Source organism: Triturus cristatus, chromosome 1_1 (assembly GCF_964204655.1).
Source record: "Triturus cristatus chromosome 1_1, aTriCri1.1, whole genome shotgun sequence".
Taxonomy (NCBI): domain Eukaryota; kingdom Metazoa; phylum Chordata; class Amphibia; order Caudata; family Salamandridae; genus Triturus; species Triturus cristatus.
The window spans coordinates 332,852,055-332,877,380 of NC_140579.1; positions in this window are offsets into that span (position 1 = coordinate 332,852,055).

Sequence of the window (25,326 nt, forward strand, 5' to 3'; positions counted from 1 at the left end):
CCAAACACCACTGCCCTGCCCTAAACCCTGAAACACAACGCCCTGCAAGACCCCCAACACTGCCTGAACACCCATGTACTGCCCTATACCCTAAAACACCACCCCAGCATGACCCCTCTACTCTGCCCGAACATCACTGATCTGCCCTAAGCCCTGAAACACCATACCAGCACGACCCCCTACTCTGCCCGAACACCACTGCTCTGCCCGAAACCCTAAAACACCACCCCGGCACAATCCCCTACACTGCCCGAACACCACTGCTCTGCCCTAAACCCTGAAACACCAGCCCCAGCACAACCCCCTACACTTCCGGAACAACACTGCTCTGCCCTAAACCCTGAAACACCAGCCCCAGCACGACTCTCTACACTACCCCAACACCACTGCAGTGCCTTAAACTCTGAAACACCACCCCAGCATGACCCCCCTACACTGCCCTAACACCACTCCACTGCCCTGAGTCCTGAAACACCACACCCAGCACGACCCCCTACACTGCCCAAACACCACTGCATTGCCCTAAACCCTGAAACACTTCCCAGGCACAACCCCTGCACTGCCCGAACACCACTGCTCTGCCCTAAACCCTGAAACACCAGCCACAGCACAACCCCCTACACTTCCGGAACAACACTGCTCTGCCCTAAACCCTAAAACACCAGCCCCAGCACGACTCTCTACACTACCCCAACACCACTGCACTGCCTTAAACTCTGAAACACCACACCTAGCACGACCCCCTACACTGCCCGAACACCACTGCACTGCCCTAAACCCTGAAACACTTCCCAGGCACAACCCCTACACTGCCCACACACCACTGCACTGCCCTAAACCCTGAAACACCACCCCCAGCATGACCCCCTGCACTGCCCAAACACCACTGCACTGCCCTACACCCTGAAAAACCACCCCCAGCACGACCCCCTACACTGCCCGAGCACCACTGCATTGCCTTAAACCCTGAAGCACCATATCCAGCACGACGCCCTACACTGCCCGAACACCACTACACTTCCCTAAACCCTGAAAAACCACCCCAGCACGACCCCCGACACTGCCTGAACAACACTGCACTGCCCTAAGCCCTGAAACACCACCCCCTGCATGACCTCCTACACTGCCCAAACACCACTGGACTGCCCTAAACCCTGAAACACCACCCCCAGCAAGCCCCACTACACTGCCTGAACACAACTGCCCTAAACCCTGAAACACAACCCACTGCAAAACCCCTCTACACTGCCCGAACACCACTCCCTGCCCTAAACCCTGAAACACAACGCCCTGCAAGACCCCCTACACTGCCTGAACACCACTGCACTGCCCTATACCCTAAAACACCACCCCCAGCACGACCCCCCTGCACTGCCTGAACGCCGCTGATCTGCCCTAAACCCTGAAACACCACACCAGCACGGCCCCTTACTCTGCCCGAACACCACTACTCTTTCCCAAACCCTTAAACACTCACCACCAGCACAACCCCCTACACTGCCCGAACACAACTGCTCTGCCCTAAACCCTGAAACACTAGCTCCCGCAACGACCCCCTACACTGCCTGAACAACTCTGCTCTGCCCTAAACCCTGAAACACCAGCCCCATCACGACCCCCTACACTACCCCAACACCACAGCACTGCCCTAAACCCTGAAACACCACACCCTGCACGACCCCCTACACTGCCCGAACACCACTGCACTGCCCTAAACCCTGAAATAACACACCCACCACGACCCCCTACACTGCCTGAACACCTCTGCACTGCCCTAAACCCTGAAAAACCAACCCCAGCACAACAACCCTACACTGCCCGAACAACACTGCTCTACCCTAAACCCTGAAACACCAGCCCCAGCACGACCCCCTACACTACCCCAACACCACTGCACTGCCTTAAACTCTGAAACACCACCCCCGGCACGACCCCCCTATACTGCCCGAACACCACAGCACTGCCCTAAACCCTGAAACACCACACCCACCACGAACCCCTACATGGCCTGAACACCTCTGCACTGCCCTAAACCCTGAAAAACCACCCCCAGCACGACCCCCTACACTGCCTGAACACCACTGCACTGCCCTAAACCCTGAAACACCACCCCTGCACGACCCCCTACACTGCCCAAACACCACTGCCCTATACCCTGAAACACCACCCCCAGCACGACCCCCTACACTGCCCGAATACCACTGCACTGCCCTAAGCCCTGAAACACCACCCCCAGCACAACCCCCTATACTGCTCGAACACCACTGCACTTCCCTAAATGCTGAAACACCACCCCCAGCAAGACCCCTTTCACTGCCCGAACCCACTGCCCTAAACCCTGAGACACCACCCCCAGCAAGTCCGCCTACACTGCCCGAACACCACTTCCCTAAACCCTGAAACACCACCTCCTGCACGACCCCCTACACTGCCTGAACACCACTGCACAGCCCTAAACCCTGAAACACCACCCCCAGCAAGAACCCCTACACTGCCCAAACACCACTGCCCTACACCCTGAAACACCAAACCCTGCAAGACCCCCCTACACTGCCCGAACACCACTGCCCTACCCTAAACCCTGAAACACCACCCCCTGCAAGACCCACTACACTGCCCGAACACCACTGCACTGCCCTAAACCCGGAAACTCCACCCCCAACACGACCCCCCTACACTGCCCCAACACCACTGATCTGCACTAAACCCTGAAACACAACCCCCAGCATGACCCCCTACACTGCCCGAACACCAATGCTCTCCCCTAAACTCTGAAACACCAGCCCTAGCACAAACCATACACTGCCCGAACACCACTGCTCTGCCCTAAACCCTGAAACACCACCCCCAGCACGACCCCCTACTCTGAAAGAACACCACTATTCTGCCCAAAGCCCTAAAACACCACCCCCAGCACAACCCCCTATACTGACTGAACACCACTGCTCTGCCCTAAACCCTGAAACACCAGCCCCACCATGACCCCCTACACTACCCCAACACCACTGCACTGCCATAAACCCTGAAACACCCCCCCAGCATGACCCCCTACACTGCCCGAACACCAATGCTCTCCCCTAAACTCTGAAACACCAGCCCCAGCACAAAACCTACACTGCCCGAACACCACTGCTCTGCCCTAAACCCTGAAACACCACCCACAGCACGACCCCCCTACTCTGCCCAAACACCACTGTACTGCCTGAAACCCTGAAACACCACCCCCAGCACAACCCCCCTACACTGCCCCAACACCACTGCACTGCCCTTAACCCTAAAACACCCCCCCAGCATGACCCCATACAATGCCCAAACACCACTGCACAGCCCTAAACCCTGAAACACCACCCCCAGCACAACCCCCCTACACTGCCCGAACACCACTGCTCTGCCACAAACCCTAAAACACCACCCCAGCACGACCCCCTACACTACCCGAACACCACTGCTCTGCCCTAAACCCTGAAACACCAGCCCCAGCATGACCCCCTACACTGCCCGAACACCACTGCACTGCCCTAAACCCAGAAACACCACCCCCAGCACGACACCCTACACTGCCCGAACACCACTGCACTGCCCTAAACCCTGAAACACCACCCCGTGCATGACCCCCTACACTGCCTGAACATCACTGCACTGTCCTAATCCCGAAACCACCACCACAGCATGACCCCCTACACTGCCCGAACACCACTGCACTGCCCTAAACCCTGAAACACCACCCCCAGCACGACCCCCCTACTCTGCCCGAACACTACTGCACTGCCCTAAACCCTGATACACCACCCCCAGCATGACCCCTACAGTGCCTGAACACCACTGCTCTGTCCTAAACCCCAAAACACCACTCCAGCACGACCCCCTACACTGCCCAAACACCACTGCTCTGCCCTAAACCCTGAAACACCAGCCCCAGCACAACCCCTACACTGTCCAAACACCACTGCTCTGCCCTAAACCCTGAAACACAACCCCCAGCATGACCCCTTACACTGCCCGAACACCAATGCTCTCCCCTAAACTCTGAAACACCAGCCCCAGCACAAACCCTACACTGCCCGAACACCACTGGTCTGCCCTAAACCCTGAAACACCACCCCCAGCACGACCCCCTACTCTGAAAGGTCACCACTGCTCTGCCCCAAACCCTAAAACACCACCCCCAGCACGACCCCCTATACTGACTGAACACCACTGCTCTGCCCTAAACCCTGAAACACCAGCCCCACCACGACCCCCTACACTACCCCAACACCACTGCACTGCCATAAACCCTGAAACACAACCCCCAGCATGACCCCCTACACTGCCCGAACACCAATGCTCTCCCCTAAACTCTGAAACACCAGCCCCAGCACAAACCTTACACTGCCCGAACACCACTGCTCTGCCCTAAACCCTGGAACACCACCCACAGCACGACCCCCCTACTCTGCCCAAACACCACTGTACTGCCCGAAACCCTGAAACACCATCCCAGCATGACCCCTACACTGCCCGAACACAACTACACTGCCCTTAACCCTAAAACACCCCCTCCAGCATGACCCCATGCAATGCCCGAACACCACTGCAGATCCCTAAACCCTGAAACACCACCCCCAGCACCACCCCCCTACACTGCCCAAACACCACTGATCTGCCCTAAACCCTGAAACACCACCCCAGCACGACCGCCTACACTGCCCGAACACCACTGCTCTGCCACAAACCCTAAAACAACACCCCAGCACGACCCCCTACACTACCCGAACACCACTGCTCTGCCCTAAACCCTGAAACACCAGCCCCAGCATGACCCCCTACACTGCTCGAACACCACTGCACTGCCCTAAACCCAGAAACACTACCCCCAGCACAACCCCTACACTGTCCAAACACCACTGCTCTGTCCTAAACCCTGAAACACTTCCCCAGCACAACCCCTACACTGCCCGAACACCACTGCTATACCCTAAACCCTGAAACACTAGCCACAGCACGACCCCCTACACTGCCCGAACACCACTGCACTGCCCTAAACCCTGAAACACCACCCCCAGCACAACCCCCTACACTGCTCGAACACCACTGCACTTCCCTAAACGCTGAAACACCACCCCCAGCAAGACCTCATTCACTGCCCGAACCAACTGCCCTAAACCCTGAGACACCACCCCCAGCACGACCGCCTACACTGCCCGAACACCACTTCCCTAAACCCTGAAACACCACCCCCTGCACGACCCCCTACACTGCCCGAACACAACTGCACAGCACTAAACCCTGGAAACACGACCCCCAGCAAGAACCCCTACACTGCCCAAACACCACTGCCCTACACCCTGAAACACCAAACCCTGCAAGACCCCCCTACACTGCCCGAACACCACTGCCCTGCCCTAAACCCTGAAACACCACCCCCTGCAAGGACCCACTACACTGCCTGAACACCACTGCACTGCCCTGTACCTTGAAACACGACCCAGCACGATCCCCCTACACTGCCCGAACTCCACTGAATCTGCCATAAACCCTGAAACACCACCCCCAGCACGACCCCCTACTCTGCCCGAACACCACTGCTCTGTCCAAACCCTAAAACACCATTCACAGCAAGACCCCCTACACTGCCCGAACACCACTGCACTGCCCTAAGCCCTGAAACACCACCCCCAGCATGACCCCCCTACTCTGCCCGAACACTACTGCACTGCCCTAAACCCTGAAAAACCACCCTCAGCATGACCCCTACACTGCCCGAACACCACTGCACTGCCCTAAACCCTGAAACACCACCCCCAACACGACCCCCCTACACTGCCCGAACACCACTGATCTGCCCTAAACCCTGAAACACCACCCTCAGCACGACCCCCTACTCTGAAAGAACACCACTGCTCTGCCCCAAACCCTAAAACACCACCCCCAGCACGACCCCCTATACTGACTGAACACCACTGCTCCGCCCTAAACCCTGAAACACCAGCCCCACCACGACCCCCTACACTACCCGAACGCCACTGCTCTGCCCTAAACCCTGAAACACCAGCCCCAGCATGACCCCCTACACTGCCCGAACACCACTGCACTGCCCTAAACCCAGAAACACTACCCCAAGCACGACCCCCTACACTGTCCGAACACCACTGCTCTGTCCTAAACTGTGAAACACTTCCCCAGCACAACCCCTACACTGCCCGAACACCACTGCTCTGCCCTAAACCCTGAAACACTAGCCACAGCACGACCCCCTACACTGCCCGAACACCACTGCACTGCCCTAAACCCTGAAACACCACCCCCAGCACGACCCCCTACACTGCCCGAACACCACTGCACTGCCCTACACCCTGAAAAACCACCCCCAGCACGCCCCCCTACACTGCCCTAACACCACTGCATTGCCTTAAACAATGAAACACCATCCCCAGCACGACGCCCTACACTGCCCGAACACCACTGCACTTCCATAAACCCTGAAACCCCACCCCCAGCACAAACCCCTACACTGCCTGAACAACACTGCACTCCCTAAGCCCTGAAACATCACCCCCTGCACGACCCCCTACACTGCCCAAACACCACTGGACTGCCCTAAACCCTGAAACACCACCCCCAGCAAGCCCCCCTACACTGCCTGAACACCAATGCCCTAAACACTGAAACACCACCCACTGCAAAACCCCCCTACACTGTCCGAACACCACTGCCCTGCCCTAAACCCTGAAACACAACGCCCTGCAAGACACCCTACACTGCCTGAACCCCACTGCACTGCCCTATACCCTAAAACACCACCCCCAGCACGACCCCCCTGCACTGCCTGAACACCACTGATCTGCCCTAAACCCTGAAACACCAGCCCCAGCACAACCCCTACACTGTCCAAACACCACTGCTCTGCCCTAAACCCTGAAACACAACCCCCAGCATGACCCCTTACACTGCCCGAACACCAATGCTCTCCCCTAAACTCTGAAACACCAGCCCCAGCACAAACCCTACACTGACCGAACACCACTGGTCTGCCCTAAACCCTGAAACACCACCCCCAGCACGACCCCCTACTCTGAAAGAACACCACTGCTCTGCCCCAAACCCTAAAACACCACCCCCAGCACGAACCCCTATACTGACTGAACACCACTGCTCTGCCCTAAACCCTGAAACACCAGCCCCACCACGACCCCCTACACTACCCCAACACCACTGCACTGCCATAAACCCTGAAACACAACCCCCAGCATGACCCCCTACACTGCCCGAACACCAATGCTCTCCCCTAAACTCTGAAACACCAGCCCCAGCACAAACCTTACACTGCCCAAACACCACTGCTCTGCCCTAAACCCTGGAACACCACCCACAGCACGACCCCCCTACTCTGCCCAAACACCACTGTACTGCCCGAAACCCTGAAACACCATCCCAGCATGACCCCTACACTGCCCGAACACAACTACACTGCCCTTAACCCTAAAACACCCCCTCCAGCATGACCCCATGCAATGCCCGAACACCACTGCAGATCCCTAAACCCTGAAACACCACCCCCAGCACCACCCCCCTACACTGCCCAAACACCACTGATCTGCCCTAAACCCTGAAACACCACCACAGCACGACCGCCTACACTGCCCGAACACCACTGCTCTGCCACAAACCCTAAAACAACACCCCAGCACGACCCCCTACACTACCCGAACACCACTGCTCTGCCCTAAACCCTGAAACACCAGCCCCAGCATGACCCCCTACACTGCTCGAACACCACTGCACTGCCCTAAACCCAGAAACACTACCCCCAGCACAACCCCTACACTGTCCAAACACCACTGCTCTGTCCTAAACCCTGAAACACTTCCCCAGCACAACCCCTACACTGCCCGAACACCACTGCTATACCCTAAACCCTGAAACACTAGCCACAGCACGACCCCCTACACTGCCCGAACACCACTGCACTGCCCTAAACCCTGAAACACCACCCCCAGCACAACCCCCTACACTGCTCGAACACCACTGCACTTCCCTAAACGCTGAAACACCACCCCCAGCAAGACCTCATTCACTGCCCGAACCAACTGCCCTAAACCCTGAGACACCACCCCCAGCACGACCGCCTACACTGCCCGAACACCACTTCCCTAAACCCTGAAACACCACCCCCTGCACGACCCCCTACACTGCCCGAACACAACTGCACAGCACTAAACCCTGAAACACGACCCCCAGCAACAACCCCTACACTGCCCAAACACCACTGCCCTACACCCTGAAACACCAAACCCTGCAAGACCCCCCTACACTGCCCGAACACCACTGCCCTGCCCTAAACCCTGAAACACCACCCCCTGCAAGACCCACTACACTGCCTGAACACCACTGCACTGCCCTGTACCTTGAAACACGACCCCAGCACGATCCCCCTACACTGCCCGAACTCCACTGATCTGCCATAAACCCTGAAACACCACCCCCAGCACGACCCCCTACTCTGCCCGAACACCACTGCTCTGTCCCAAACCCTAAAACACCATTCACAGCAAGACCCCCTACACTGCCCGAACACCACTGCACTGCCCTAAGCCCTGAAACACCACCCCCAGCATGACCCCCCTACTCTGCCCGAACACTACTGCACTGCCCTAAACCCTGAAACACCACCCCCAACACGACCCCCCTACACTGTCCGAACACCACTGATCTGCCCTAAACCCTGAAACACCACCCTCAGCACGACCCCCTACTCTGAAAGAACACCACTGCTCTGCCCCAAACCCTAAAACACCACCCCCAGCACGACCCCCTATACTGACTGAACACCACTGCTCCGCCCTAAACCCTGAAACACCAGCCCCACCACGACCCCCTACACTAGCCGAACGCCACTGCTCTGCCCTAAACCCTGAAACACCAGCCCCAGCATGACCCCCTACACTGCCCGAACACCACTGCACTGCCCTAAACCCAGAAACACTACCCCAAGCACGACCCCCTACACTGTCCGAACACCACTGCTCTGTCCTAAACTGTGAAACACTTCCCCAGCACAACCCCTACACTGCCCGAACACCACTGCTCTGCCCTAAACCCTGAAACACTAGCCACAGCACGACCCCCTACACTGCCCGAACACCACTGCACTGCCCTAAACCCTGAAACACCACCCCCAGCACGACCCCCTACACTGCCCGAACACCACTGCACTGCCCTACACCCTGAAAAACCACCCCCAGCACGCCCCCCTACACTGCCCTAACACCACTGCATTGCCTTAAACAATGAAACACCATCCCCAGCACGACGCCCTACACTGCCCGAACACCACTGCACTTCCATAAACCCTGAAACCCCACCCCCAGCACAAACCCCTACACTGCCTGAACAACACTGCACTCCCTAAGCCCTGAAACATCACCCCCTGCACGACCCCCTACACTGCCCAAACACCACTGGACTGCCCTAAACCCTGAAACACCACCCCCAGCAAGCCCCCCTACACTGCCTGAACACCAATGCCCTAAACACTGAAACACCACCCACTGCAAAACCCCCCTACACTGTCCGAACACCACTGCCCTGCCCTAAACCCTGAAACACAACGCCCTGCAAGACACCCTACACTGCCTGAACCCCACTGCACTGCCCTATACCCTAAAACACCACCCCCAGCACGACCCCCCTGCACTGCCTGAACACCACTGATCTGCCCTAAACCCTGAAACACCACACCAGCACAACCCCTTACTCTGAAAGAACACCACTGCTCTGCCCCAAACCCTAAAACACCACCCCCAGCACGACCCCCTATACTGACTGAACACCACTGCTCCGCCCTAAACCCTGAAACACCAGCCCCACCACGACCCCCTACACTAGCCGAACGCCACTGCTCTGCCCTAAACCCTGAAACACCAGCCCCAGCATGACCCCCTACACTGCCCGAACACCACTGCACTGCCCTAAACCCAGAAACACTACCCCAAGCACGACCCCCTACACTGTCCGAACACCACTGCTCTGTCCTAAACTGTGAAACACTTCCCCAGCACAACCCCTACACTGCCCGAACACCACTGCTCTGCCCTAAACCCTGAAACACTAGCCACAGCACGACCCCCTACACTGCCCGAACACCACTGCTCTGCCACAAACCCTAAAACACCACCCCAGCACGACCCCCTACACTACCCGAACACCACTGCTCTGCCCTAAACCCTGAAACACCAGCCCCAGCATGACCCCCTACACTGCCCGAACACCACTGCACTGCCCTAAACCCAGAAACACCACCCCCAGCACGACACCCTACACTGCCCGAACACCACTGCACTGCCCTAAACCCTGAAACACCACCCCGTGCATGACCCCCTACACTGCCTGAACATCACTGCACTGTCCTAATCCCGAAACCACCACCACAGCATGACCCCCTACACTGCCCGAACACCACTGCACTGCCCTAAACCCTGAAACACCACCCCCAGCACGACCCCCCTACTCTGCCCGAACACTACTGCACTGCCCTAAACCCTGATACACCACCCCCAGCATGACCCCTACAGTGCCTGAACACCACTGCTCTGTCCTAAACCCCAAAACACCACTCCAGCACGACCCCCTACACTGCCCAAACACCACTGCTCTGCCCTAAACCCTGAAACACCAGCCCCAGCACAACCCCTACACTGTCCAAACACCACTGCTCTGCCCTAAACCCTGAAACACAACCCCCAGCATGACCCCTTACACTGCCCGAACACCAATGCTCTCCCCTAAACTCTGAAACACCAGCCCCAGCACAAACCCTACACTGCCCGAACACCACTGGTCTGCCCTAAACCCTGAAACACCACCCCCAGCACGACCCCCTACTCTGAAAGGTCACCACTGCTCTGCCCCAAACCCTAAAACACCACCCCCAGAACGACCCCCTATACTGACTGAACACCACTGCTCTGCCCTAAACCCTGAAACACCAGCCCCACCACGACCCCCTACACTACCCCAACACCACTGCACTGCCATAAACCCTGAAACACAACCCCCAGCATGACCCCCTACACTGCCCGAACACCAATGCTCTCCCCTAAACTCTGAAACACCAGCCCCAGCACAAACCTTACACTGCCCGAACACCACTGCTCTGCCCTAAACCCTGGAACACCACCCACAGCACGACCCCCCTACTCTGCCCAAACACCACTGTACTGCCCGAAACCCTGAAACACCATCCCAGCATGACCCCTACACTGCCCGAACACAACTACACTGCCCTTAACCCTAAAACACCCCCTCCAGCATGACCCCATGCAATGCCCGAACACCACTGCAGATCCCTAAACCCTGAAACACCACCCCCAGCACCACCCCCCTACACTGCCCAAACACCACTGATCTGCCCTAAACCCTGAAACACCACCCCAGCACGACCGCCTACACTGCCCGAACACCACTGCTCTGCCACAAACCCTAAAACAACACCCCAGCACGACCCCCTACACTACCCGAACACCACTGCTCTGCCCTAAACCCTGAAACACCAGCCCCAGCATGACCCCCTACACTGCTCGAACACCACTGCACTGCCCTAAACCCAGAAACACTACCCCCAGCACAACCCCTACACTGTCCAAACACCACTGCTCTGTCCTAAACCCTGAAACACTTCCCCAGCACAACCCCTACACTGCCCGAACACCACTGCTATACCCTAAACCCTGAAACACTAGCCACAGCACGACCCCCTACACTGCCCGAACACCACTGCACTGCCCTAAACCCTGAAACACCACCCCCAGCACAACCCCCTACACTGCTCGAACACCACTGCACTTCCCTAAACGCTGAAACACCACCCCCAGCAAGACCTCATTCACTGCCCGAACCAACTGCCCTAAACCCTGAGACACCACCCCCAGCACGACCGCCTACACTGCCCGAACACCACTTCCCTAAACCCTGAAACACCACCCCCTGCACGACCCCCTACACTGCCCGAACACAACTGCACAGCACTAAACCCTGAAACACGACCCCCAGCAAGAACCCCTACACTGCCCAAACACCACTGCCCTACACCCTGAAACACCAAACCCTGCAAGACCCCCCTACACTGCCCGAACACCACTGCCCTGCCCTAAACCCTGAAACACCACCCCCTGCAAGACCCACTACACTGCCTGAACACCACTGCACTGCCCTGTACCTTGAAACACGACCCCAGCACGATCCCCCTACACTGCCCGAACTCCACTGATCTGCCATAAACCCTGAAACACCACCCCCAGCACGACCCCCTACTCTGCCCGAACACCACTGCTCTGTCCCAAACCCTAAAACACCATTCACAGCAAGACCCCCTACACTGCCCGAACACCACTGCACTGCCCTAAGCCCTGAAACACCACCCCCAGCATGACCCCCCTACTCTGCCCGAACACTACTGCACTGCCCTAAACCCTGAAAAACCACCCTCAGCATGACCCCTACACTGCCCGAACACCACTGCACTGCCCTAAACCCTGAAACACCACCCCCAACACGACCCCCCTACACTGCCCGAACACCACTGATCTGCCCTAAACCCTGAAACACCACCCTCAGCACGACCCCCTACTCTGAAAGAACACCACTGCTCTGCCCCAAACCCTAAAACACCACCCCCAGCACGACCCCCTATACTGACTGAACACCACTGCTCCGCCCTAAACCCTGAAACACCAGCCCCACCACGACCCCCTACACTACCCGAACGCCACTGCTCTGCCCTAAACCCTGAAACACCAGCCCCAGCATGACCCCCTACACTGCCCGAACACCACTGCACTGCCCTAAACCCAGAAACACTACCCCAAGCACGACCCCCTACACTGTCCGAACACCACTGCTCTGTCCTAAACTGTGAAACACTTCCCCAGCACAACCCCTACACTGCCCGAACACCACTGCTCTGCCCTAAACCCTGAAACACTAGCCACAGCACGACCCCCTACACTGCCCGAACACCACTGCACTGCCCTAAACCCTGAAACACCACCCCCAGCACGACCCCCTACACTGCCCGAACACCACTGCACTGCCCTACACCCTGAAAAACCACCCCCAGCACGCCCCCCTACACTGCCCTAACACCACTGCATTGCCTTAAACAATGAAACACCATCCCCAGCACGACGCCCTACACTGCCCGAACACCACTGCACTTCCATAAACCCTGAAACCCCACCCCCAGCACAAACCCCTACACTGCCTGAACAACACTGCACTCCCTAAGCCCTGAAACATCACCCCCTGCACGACCCCCTACACTGCCCAAACACCACTGGACTGCCCTAAACCCTGAAACACCACCCCCAGCAAGCCCCCCTACACTGCCTGAACACCAATGCCCTAAACACTGAAACACCACCCACTGCAAAACCCCCCTACACTGTCCGAACACCACTGCCCTGCCCTAAACCCTGAAACACAACGCCCTGCAAGACACCCTACACTGCCTGAACCCCACTGCACTGCCCTATACCCTAAAACACCACCCCCAGCACGACCCCCCTGCACTGCCTGAACACCACTGATCTGCCCTAAACCCTGAAACACCAGCCCCAGCACAACCCCTACACTGTCCAAACACCACTGCTCTGCCCTAAACCCTGAAACACAACCCCCAGCATGACCCCTTACACTGCCCGAACACCAATGCTCTCCCCTAAACTCTGAAACACCAGCCCCAGCACAAACCCTACACTGACCGAACACCACTGGTCTGCCCTAAACCCTGAAACACCACCCCCAGCACGACCCCCTACTCTGAAAGAACACCACTGCTCTGCCCCAAACCCTAAAACACCACCCCCAGCACGAACCCCTATACTGACTGAACACCACTGCTCTGCCCTAAACCCTGAAACACCAGCCCCACCACGACCCCCTACACTACCCCAACACCACTGCACTGCCATAAACCCTGAAACACAACCCCCAGCATGACCCCCTACACTGCCCGAACACCAATGCTCTCCCCTAAACTCTGAAACACCAGCCCCAGCACAAACCTTACACTGCCCAAACACCACTGCTCTGCCCTAAACCCTGGAACACCACCCACAGCACGACCCCCCTACTCTGCCCAAACACCACTGTACTGCCCGAAACCCTGAAACACCATCCCAGCATGACCCCTACACTGCCCGAACACAACTACACTGCCCTTAACCCTAAAACACCCCCTCCAGCATGACCCCATGCAATGCCCGAACACCACTGCAGATCCCTAAACCCTGAAACACCACCCCCAGCACCACCCCCCTACACTGCCCAAACACCACTGATCTGCCCTAAACCCTGAAACACCACCACAGCACGACCGCCTACACTGCCCGAACACCACTGCTCTGCCACAAACCCTAAAACAACACCCCAGCACGACCCCCTACACTACCCGAACACCACTGCTCTGCCCTAAACCCTGAAACACCAGCCCCAGCATGACCCCCTACACTGCTCGAACACCACTGCACTGCCCTAAACCCAGAAACACTACCCCCAGCACAACCCCTACACTGTCCAAACACCACTGCTCTGTCCTAAACCCTGAAACACTTCCCCAGCACAACCCCTACACTGCCCGAACACCACTGCTATACCCTAAACCCTGAAACACTAGCCACAGCACGACCCCCTACACTGCCCGAACACCACTGCACTGCCCTAAACCCTGAAACACCACCCCCAGCACAACCCCCTACACTGCTCGAACACCACTGCACTTCCCTAAACGCTGAAACACCACCCCCAGCAAGACCTCATTCACTGCCCGAACCAACTGCCCTAAACCCTGAGACACCACCCCCAGCACGACCGCCTACACTGCCCGAACACCACTTCCCTAAACCCTGAAACACCACCCCCTGCACGACCCCCTACACTGCCCAAACACAACTGCACAGCACTAAACCCTGAAACACGACCCCCAGCAACAACCCCTACACTGCCCAAACACCACTGCCCTACACCCTGAAACATCAAACCCTGCAAGACCCCCCTACACTGCCCGAACACCACTGCCCTGCCCTAAACCCTGAAACACCACCCCCTGCAAGACCCACTACACTGCCTGAACACCACTGCACTGCCCTGTACCTTGAAACACGACCCCAGCACGATCCCCCTACACTGCCCGAACTCCACTGATCTGCCATAAACCCTGAAACACCACCCCCAGCACGACCCCCTACTCTGCCCGAACACCACTGCTCTGTCCCAAACCCTAAAACACCATTCACAGCAAGACCCCCTACACTGCCCGAACACCACTGCACTGCCCTAAGCCCTGAAACACCACCCCCAGCATGACCCCCCTACTCTGCCCGAACACTACTGCACTGCCCTAAACCCTGAAACACCACCCCCAACACGACCCCCCTACACTGTCCGAACACCACTGATCTGCCCTAAACCCTGAAACACCACCCTCAGCACGACCCCCTACTCTGAAAGAACACCACTGCTCTGCCCCAAACCCTAAAACACCACCCCCAGCACGACCCCCTATACTGACTGAACACCACTGCTCCGCCCTAAACCCTGAAACACCAGCCCCACCACGACCCCCTACACTAGCCGAACGCCACTGCTCTGCCCTAAACCCTGAAACACCAGCCCCAGCATGACCCCCTACACTGCCCGAACACCACTGCACTGCCCTAAACCCAGAAACACTACCCCAAGCACGACCCCCTACACTGTCCGAACACCACTGCTCTGTCCTAAACTGTGAAACACTTCCCCAGCACAACCCCTACACTGCCCGAACACCACTGCTCTGCCCTAAACCCTGAAACACTAGCCACAGCACGACCCCCTACACTGCCCGAACACCACTGCACTGCCCTAAACCCTGAAACACCACCCCCAGCACGACCCCCTACACTGCCCGAACACCACTGCACTGCCCTACACCCTGAAAAACCACCCCCAGCACGCCCCCCTACACTGCCCTAACACCACTGCATTGCCTTAAACAATGAAACACCATCCCCAGCACGACGCCCTACACTGCCCGAACACCACTGCACTTCCATAAACCCTGAAACCCCACCCCCAGCACAAACCCCTACACTGCCTGAACAACACTGCACTCCCTAAGCCCTGAAACATCACCCCCTGCACGACCCCCTACACTGCCCAAACACCACTGGACTGCCCTAAACCCTGAAACACCACCCCCAGCAAGCCCCCCTACACTGCCTGAACACCAATGCCCTAAACACTGAAACACCACCCACTGCAAAACCCCCCTACACTGTCCGAACACCACTGCCCTGCCCTAAACCCTGAAACACAACGCCCTGCAAGACACCCTACACTGCCTGAACCCCACTGCACTGCCCTATACCCTAAAACACCACCCCCAGCACGACCCCCCTGCACTGCCTGAACACCACTGATCTGCCCTAAACCCTGAAACACCACACCAGCACAACCCCTTACTCTGAAAGAACACCACTGCTCTGCCCCAAACCCTAAAACACCACCCCCAGCACGACCCCCTATACTGACTGAACACCACTGCTCCGCCCTAAACCCTGAAACACCAGCCCCACCACGACCCCCTACACTAGCCGAACGCCACTGCTCTGCCCTAAACCCTGAAACACCAGCCCCAGCATGACCCCCTACACTGCCCGAACACCACTGCACTGCCCTAAACCCAGAAACACTACCCCAAGCACGACCCCCTACACTGTCCGAACACCACTGCTCTGTCCTAAACTGTGAAACACTTCCCCAGCACAACCCCTACACTGCCCGAACACCACTGCTCTGCCCTAAACCCTGAAACACTAGCCACAGCACGACCCCCTACACTGCCCGAACACCACTGCTCTGCCACAAACCCTAAAACACCACCCCAGCACGACCCCCTACACTACCCGAACACCACTGCTCTGCCCTAAACCCTGAAACACCAGCCCCAGCATGACCCCCTACACTGCCCGAACACCACTGCACTGCCCTAAACCCAGAAACACCACCCCCAGCACGACACCCTACACTGCCCGAACACCACTGCACTGCCCTAAACCCTGAAACACCACCCCGTGCATGACCCCCTACACTGCCTGAACATCACTGCACTGTCCTAATCCCGAAACCACCACCACAGCATGACCCCCTACACTGCCCGAACACCACTGCACTGCCCTAAACCCTGAAACACCACCCCCAGCACGACCCCCCTACTCTGCCCGAACACTACTGCACTGCCCTAAACCCTGATACACCACCCCCAGCATGACCCCTACAGTGCCTGAACACCACTGCTCTGTCCTAAACCCCAAAACACCACTCCAGCACGACCCCCTACACTGCCCAAACACCACTGCTCTGCCCTAAACCCTGAAACACCAGCCCCAGCACAACCCCTACACTGTCCAAACACCACTGCTCTGCCCTAAACCCTGAAACACAACCCCCAGCATGACCCCTTACACTGCCCGAACACCAATGCTCTCCCCTAAACTCTGAAACACCAGCCCCAGCACAAACCCTACACTGCCCGAACACCACTGGTCTGCCCTAAACCCTGAAACACCACCCCCAGCACGACCCCCTACTCTGAAAGGTCACCACTGCTCTGCCCCAAACCCTAAAACACCACCCCCAGCACGACCCCCTATACTGACTGAACACCACTGCTCTGCCCTAAACCCTGAAACACCAGCCCCACCACGACCCCCTACACTACCCCAACACCACTGCACTGCCATAAACCCTGAAACACAACCCCCAGCATGACCCCCTACACTGCCCGAACACCAATGCTCTCCCCTAAACTCTGAAACACCAGCCCCAGCACAAACCTTACACTGCCCGAACACCACTGCTCTGCCCTAAACCCTGGAACACCACCCACAGCACGACCCCCCTACTCTGCCCAAACACCACTGTACTGCCCGAAACCCTGAAACACCATCCCAGCATGACCCCTACACTGCCCGAACACAACTACACTGCCCTTAACCCTAAAACACCCCCTCCAGCATGACCCCATGCAATGCCCGAACACCACTGCAGATCCCTAAACCCTGAAACACCACCCCCAGCACCCCCCCCCTACACTGCCCAAACACCACTGATCTGCCCTAAACCCTGAAACACCACCCCAGCACGACCGCCTACACTGCCCGAACACCACTGCTCTGCCACAAACCCTAAAACAACACCCCAGCACGACCCCCTACACTACCCGAACACCACTGCTCTGCCCTAAACCCTGAAACACCAGCCCCAGCATGACCCCCTACACTGCTCGAACACCACTGCACTGCCCTAAACCCAGAAACACTACCCCCAGCACAACCCCTACACTGTCCAAACACCACTGCTCTGTCCTAAACCCTGAAACACTTCCCCAGCACAACCCCTACACTGCCCGAACACCACTGCTATACCCTAAACCCTGAAACACTAGCCACAGCACGACCCCCTACACTGCCCGAACACCACTGCACTGCCCTAAACCCTGAAACACCACCCCCAGCACAACCCCCTACACTGCTCGAACACCACTGCACTTCCCTAAACGCTGAAACACCACCCCCAGCAAGACCTCATTCACTGCCCGAACCAACTGCCCTAAACCCTGAGACACCACCCCCAGCACGACCGCCTACACTGCCCGAACACCACTTCCCTAAACCCTGAAACACCACCCCCTGCACGACCCCCTACACTGCCCGAACACAACTGCACAGCACTAAACCCTGAAACACGACCCCCAGCAAGAACCCCTACACTGCCCAAACACCACTGCCCTACACCCTGAAACACCAAACCCTGCAAGACCCCCCTACACTGCCCGAACACCACTGCCCTGCCCTAAACCCTGAAACACCACCCCCTGCAAGACCCACTACACTGCCTGAACACCACTGCACTGCCCTGTACCTTGAAACACGACCCCAGCACGATCCCCCTACACTGCCCGAACTCCACTGATCTGCCATAAACCCTGAAACACCACCCCCAGCACGACCCCCTACTCTGCCCGAACACCACTGCTCTGTCCCAAACCCTAAAACACCATTCACAGCAAGACCCCCTACACTGCCCGAACACCACTGCACTGCCCTAAGCCCTGAAACACCACCCCCAGCATGACCCCCCTACTCTGCCCGAACACTACTGCACTGCCCTAAACCCTGAAAAACCACCCTCAGCATGACCCCTACACTGCCCGAACACCACTGCACTGCCCTAAACCCTGAAACACCACCCCCAACACGACCCCCCTACACTGCCCGAACACCACTGATCTGCCCTAAACCCTGAAACACCACCCTCAGCACGACCCCCTACTCTGAAAGAACACCACTGCTCTGCCCCAAACCCTAAAACACCACCCCCAGCACGACCCCCTATACTGACTGAACACCACTGCTCCGCCCTAAACCCTGAAACACCAGCCCCACCACGACCCCCTACACTACCCGAACGCCACTGCTCTGCCCTAAACCCTGAAACACCAGCCCCAGCATGACCCCCTACACTGCCCGAACACCACTGCACTGCCCTAAACCCAGAAACACTACCCCAAGCACGACCCCCTACACTGTCCGAACACCACTGCTCTGTCCTAAACTGTGAAACACTTCCCCAGCACAACCCCTACACTGCCCGAACACCACTGCTCTGCCCTAAACCCTGAAACACTAGCCACAGCACGACCCCCTACACTGCCCGAACACCACTGCACTGCCCTAAACCCTGAAACACCACCCCCAGCACGACCCCCTACACTGCCCGAACACCACTGCACTGCCCTACACCCTGAAAAACCACCCCCAGCACGCCCCCCTACACTGCCCTAACACCACTGCATTGCCTTAAACAATGAAACACCATCCCCAGCACGACGCCCTACACTGCCCGAACACCACTGCACTTCCATAAACCCTGAAACCCCACCCCCAGCACAAACCCCTACACTGCCTGAACAACACTGCACTCCCTAAGCCCTGAAACATCACCCCCTGCACGACCCCCTACACTGCCCAAACACCACTGGACTGCCCTAAACCCTGAAACACCACCCCCAGCAAGCCCCCCTACACTGCCTGAACACCAATGCCCTAAACACTGAAACACCACCCACTGCAAAACCCCCCTACACTGTCCGAACACCACTGCCCTGCCCTAAACCCTGAAACACAACGCCCTGCAAGACACCCTACACTGCCTGAACCCCACTGCACTGCCCTATACCCTAAAACACCACCCCCAGCACGACCCCCCTGCACTGCCTGAACACCACTGATCTGCCCTAAACCCTGAAACACCAGCCCCAGCACAACCCCTACACTGTCCAAACACCACTGCTCTGCCCTAAACCCTGAAACACAACCCCCAGCATGACCCCTTACACTGCCCGAACACCAATGCTCTCCCCTAAACTCTGAAACACCAGCCCCAGCACAAACCCTACACTGACCGAACACCACTGGTCTGCCCTAAACCCTGAAACACCACCCCCAGCACGACCCCCTACTCTGAAAGAACACCACTGCTCTGCCCCAAACCCTAAAACACCACCCCCAGCACGAACCCCTATACTGACTGAACACCACTGCTCTGCCCTAAACCCTGAAACACCAGCCCCACCACGACCCCCTACACTACCCCAACACCACTGCACTGCCATAAACCCTGAAACACAACCCCCAGCATGACCCCCTACACTGCCCGAACACCAATGCTCTCCCCTAAACTCTGAAACACCAGCCCCAGCACAAACCTTACACTGCCCAAACACCACTGCTCTGCCCTAAACCCTGGAACACCACCCACAGCACGACCCCCCTACTCTGCCCAAACACCACTGTACTGCCCGAAACCCTGAAACACCATCCCAGCATGACCCCTACACTGCCCGAACACAACTACACTGCCCTTAACCCTAAAACACCCCCTCCAGCATGACCCCATGCAATGCCCGAACACCACTGCAGATCCCTAAACCCTGAAACACCACCCCCAGCACCACCCCCCTACACTGCCCAAACACCACTGATCTGCCCTAAACCCTGAAACACCACCACAGCACGACCGCCTACACTGCCCGAACACCACTGCTCTGCCACAAACCCTAAAACAACACCCCAGCACGACCCCCTACACTACCCGAACACCACTGCTCTGCCCTAAACCCTGAAACACCAGCCCCAGCATGACCCCCTACACTGCTCGAACACCACTGCACTGCCCTAAACCCAGAAACACTACCCCCAGCACAACCCCTACACTGTCCAAACACCACTGCTCTGTCCTAAACCCTGAAACACTTCCCCAGCACAACCCCTACACTGCCCGAACACCACTGCTATACCCTAAACCCTGAAACACTAGCCACAGCACGACCCCCTACACTGCCCGAACACCACTGCACTGCCCTAAACCCTGAAACACCACCCCCAGCACAACCCCCTACACTGCTCGAACACCACTGCACTTCCCTAAACGCTGAAACACCACCCCCAGCAAGACCTCATTCACTGCCCGAACCAACTGCCCTAAACCCTGAGACACCACCCCCAGCACGACCGCCTACACTGCCCGAACACCACTTCCCTAAACCCTGAAACACCACCCCCTGCACGACCCCCTACACTGCCCGAACACAACTGCACAGCACTAAACCCTGAAACACGACCCCCAGCAACAACCCCTACACTGCCCAAACACCACTGCCCTACACCCTGAAACACCAAACCCTGCAAGACCCCCCTACACTGCCCGAACACCACTGCCCTGCCCTAAACCCTGAAACACCACCCCCTGCAAGACCCACTACACTGCCTGAACACCACTGCACTGCCCTGTACCTTGAAACACGACCCCAGCACGATCCCCCTACACTGCCCGAACTCCACTGATCTGCCATAAACCCTGAAACACCACCCCCAGCACGACCCCCTACTCTGCCCGAACACCACTGCTCTGTCCCAAACCCTAAAACACCATTCACAGCAAGACCCCCTACACTGCCCGAACACCACTGCACTGCCCTAAGCCCTGAAACACCACCCCCAGCATGACCCCCCTACTCTGCCCGAACACTACTGCACTGCCCTAAACCCTGAAACACCACCCCCAACACGACCCCCCTACACTGTCCGAACACCACTGATCTGCCCTAAACCCTGAAACACCACCCTCAGCACGACCCCCTACTCTGAAAGAACACCACTGCTCTGCCCCAAACCCTAAAACACCACCCCCAGCACGACCCCCTATACTGACTGAACACCACTGCTCCGCCCTAAACCCTGAAACACCAGCCCCACCACGACCCCCTACACTAGCCGAACGCCACTGCTCTGCCCTAAACCCTGAAACACCAGCCCCAGCATGACCCCCTACACTGCCCGAACACCACTGCACTGCCCTAAACCCAGAAACACTACCCCAAGCACGACCCCCTACACTGTCCGAACACCACTGCTCTGTCCTAAACTGTGAAACACTTCCCCAGCACAACCCCTACACTGCCCGAACACCACTGCTCTGCCCTAAACCCTGAAACACTAGCCACAGCACGACCCCCTACACTGCCCGAACACCACTGCACTGCCCTAAACCCTGAAACACCACCCCCAGCACGACCCCCTACACTGCCCGAACACCACTGCACTGCCCTACACCCTGAAAAACCACCCCCAGCACGCCCCCCTACACTGCCCTAACACCACTGCATTGCCTTAAACAATGAAACACCATCCCCAGCACGACGCCCTACACTGCCCGAACACCACTGCACTTCCATAAACCCTGAAACCCCACCCCCAGCACAAACCCCTACACTGCCTGAACAACACTGCACTCCCTAAGCCCTGAAACATCACCCCCTGCACGACCCCCTACACTGCCCAAACACCACTGGACTGCCCTAAACCCTGAAACACCACCCCCAGCAAGCCCCCCTACACTGCCTGAACACCAATGCCCTAAACACTGAAACACCACCCACTGCAAAACCCCCCTACACTGTCCGAACACCACTGCCCTGCCCTAAACCCTGAAACACAACGCCCTGCAAGACACCCTACACTGCCTGAACCCCACTGCACTGCCCTATACCCTAAAACACCACCCCCAGCACGACCCCCCTGCACTGCCTGAACACCACTGATCTGCCCTAAACCCTGAAACACCACACCAGCACAACCCCTTACTCTGAAAGAACACCACTGCTCTGCCCCAAACCCTAAAACACCACCCCCAGCACGACCCCCTATACTGACTGAACACCACTGCTCCGCCCTAAACCCTGAAACACCAGCCCCACCACGACCCCCTACACTAGCCGAACGCCACTGCTCTGCCCTAAACCCTGAAACACCAGCCCCAGCATGACCCCCTACACTGCCCGAACACCACTGCACTGCCCTAAACCCAGAAACACTACCCCAAGCACGACCCCCTACACTGTCCGAACACCACTGCTCTGTCCTAAACTGTGAAACACTTCCCCAGCACAACCCCTACACTGCCCGAACACCACTGCTCTGCCCTAAACCCTGAAACACTAGCCACAGCACGACCCCCTACACTGCCCGAACACCACTGCACTGCCCTAAACCCTGAAACACCACCCCCAGCACGACCCCCTACACTGCCCGAACACCACTGCACTGCCCTACACCCTGAAAAACCACCCCCAGCACGCCCCCCTACACTGCCCTAACACCACTGCATTGCCTTAAACAATGAAACACCATCCCCAGCACGACGCCCTACACTGCCCGAACACCACTGCACTTCCATAAACCCTGAAACCCCACCCCCAGCACAAACCCCTACACTGCCTGAACAACACTGCACTCCCTAAGCCCTGAAACATCACCCCCTGCACGACCCCCTACACTGCCCAAACACCACTGGACTGCCCTAAACCCTGAAACACCACCCCCAGCAAGCCCCCCTACACTGCCTGAACACCAATGCCCTAAACACTGAAACACCACCCACTGCAAAACCCCCCTACACTGTCCGAACACCACTGCCCTGCCCTAAACCCTGAAACACAACGCCCTGCAAGACACCCTACACTGCCTGAACCCCACTGCACTGCCCTATACCCTAAAACACCACCCCCAGCACGACCCCCCTGCACTGCCTGAACACCACTGATCTGCCCTAAACCCTGAAACACCACACCAGCACAACCCCTTACTCTGCCCGAACAACACTACTCTGTCCCAAACCCTTAAACACTCACCCCCAGCACAACACCCTACATGGCCCGAACACAACAGCTCTACCCTAAACCCTGAAACACCAGCCACAGCACGACCCCCTACACTGCCTGAACAACACTGCTCTGCCCTAAACTCTGAAATACCAGCCCCAGCACAACCCCCTGCACTACCCCTACACCACTGCACTGCCTTAAACTCTGAAACACCACCCCCGGCACGACCCCCCTACACTGCCCGAACACCACGGCACTGCCCTAAACCCTGAAACACCACACCCAGCACGACCCCCCCTACTCTGCCCGAACACTACTGCACTGCCCAAACCCTGAAACACCACCCCCAGCACGACCCCCTACACTGCCCGAACACCACTGCACTGCCCTAAACCCTGAAACACCCCCCCCCACACGACCCCCTACACTGCCTGAACACCTCTGCACTGCCTTAAACCCTGAAAAACCACCCCCAGCACGACCCCCTACACTGCCTGAACACCACTGCACTGCCCTAAACCCTGAAACACCACCCCCTGCATGACCCCCTACACTGCCCGAACACCCTGCCCTAAACCCTGAAACACCTCTCCCAGCACAACCCCCTACACTGCCCGAATACCACTGCACTGCCCTAAACCCTGAAACACCACCCCCAGCACAACTCCCTACACTGCTCGAACACCACTGCACTTCCCTAAATGCTGAAACACCACCCCCAGCAAGACCCCTTTCACTGCCCGAAACCACTGTCCTAAACCCTGAAACACCACCCCCAGCAAGACCCCCTACACTGCCCGAACACCACTTCCCTAAACCCTGAAACACCACCCCCTGCACGACCCCCTACACTGCCCGAACACCACTGCACTGCCCTAAACCCTGAAACACCACCCCCAGCACGACCCCCTACACTGCCCGAACACCACTGCCCAAAACCCTGAAACACTAACCCCAGCACGACCCCCTACACTACCGCAACACAACTGCACTGCCATAAACCCTGAAACACAACCCCCAGCATGACCCCCTACACTACCCGAAAACCAATGCTCTGCCCTAAACTCTGAAACACCAGCCCCAGC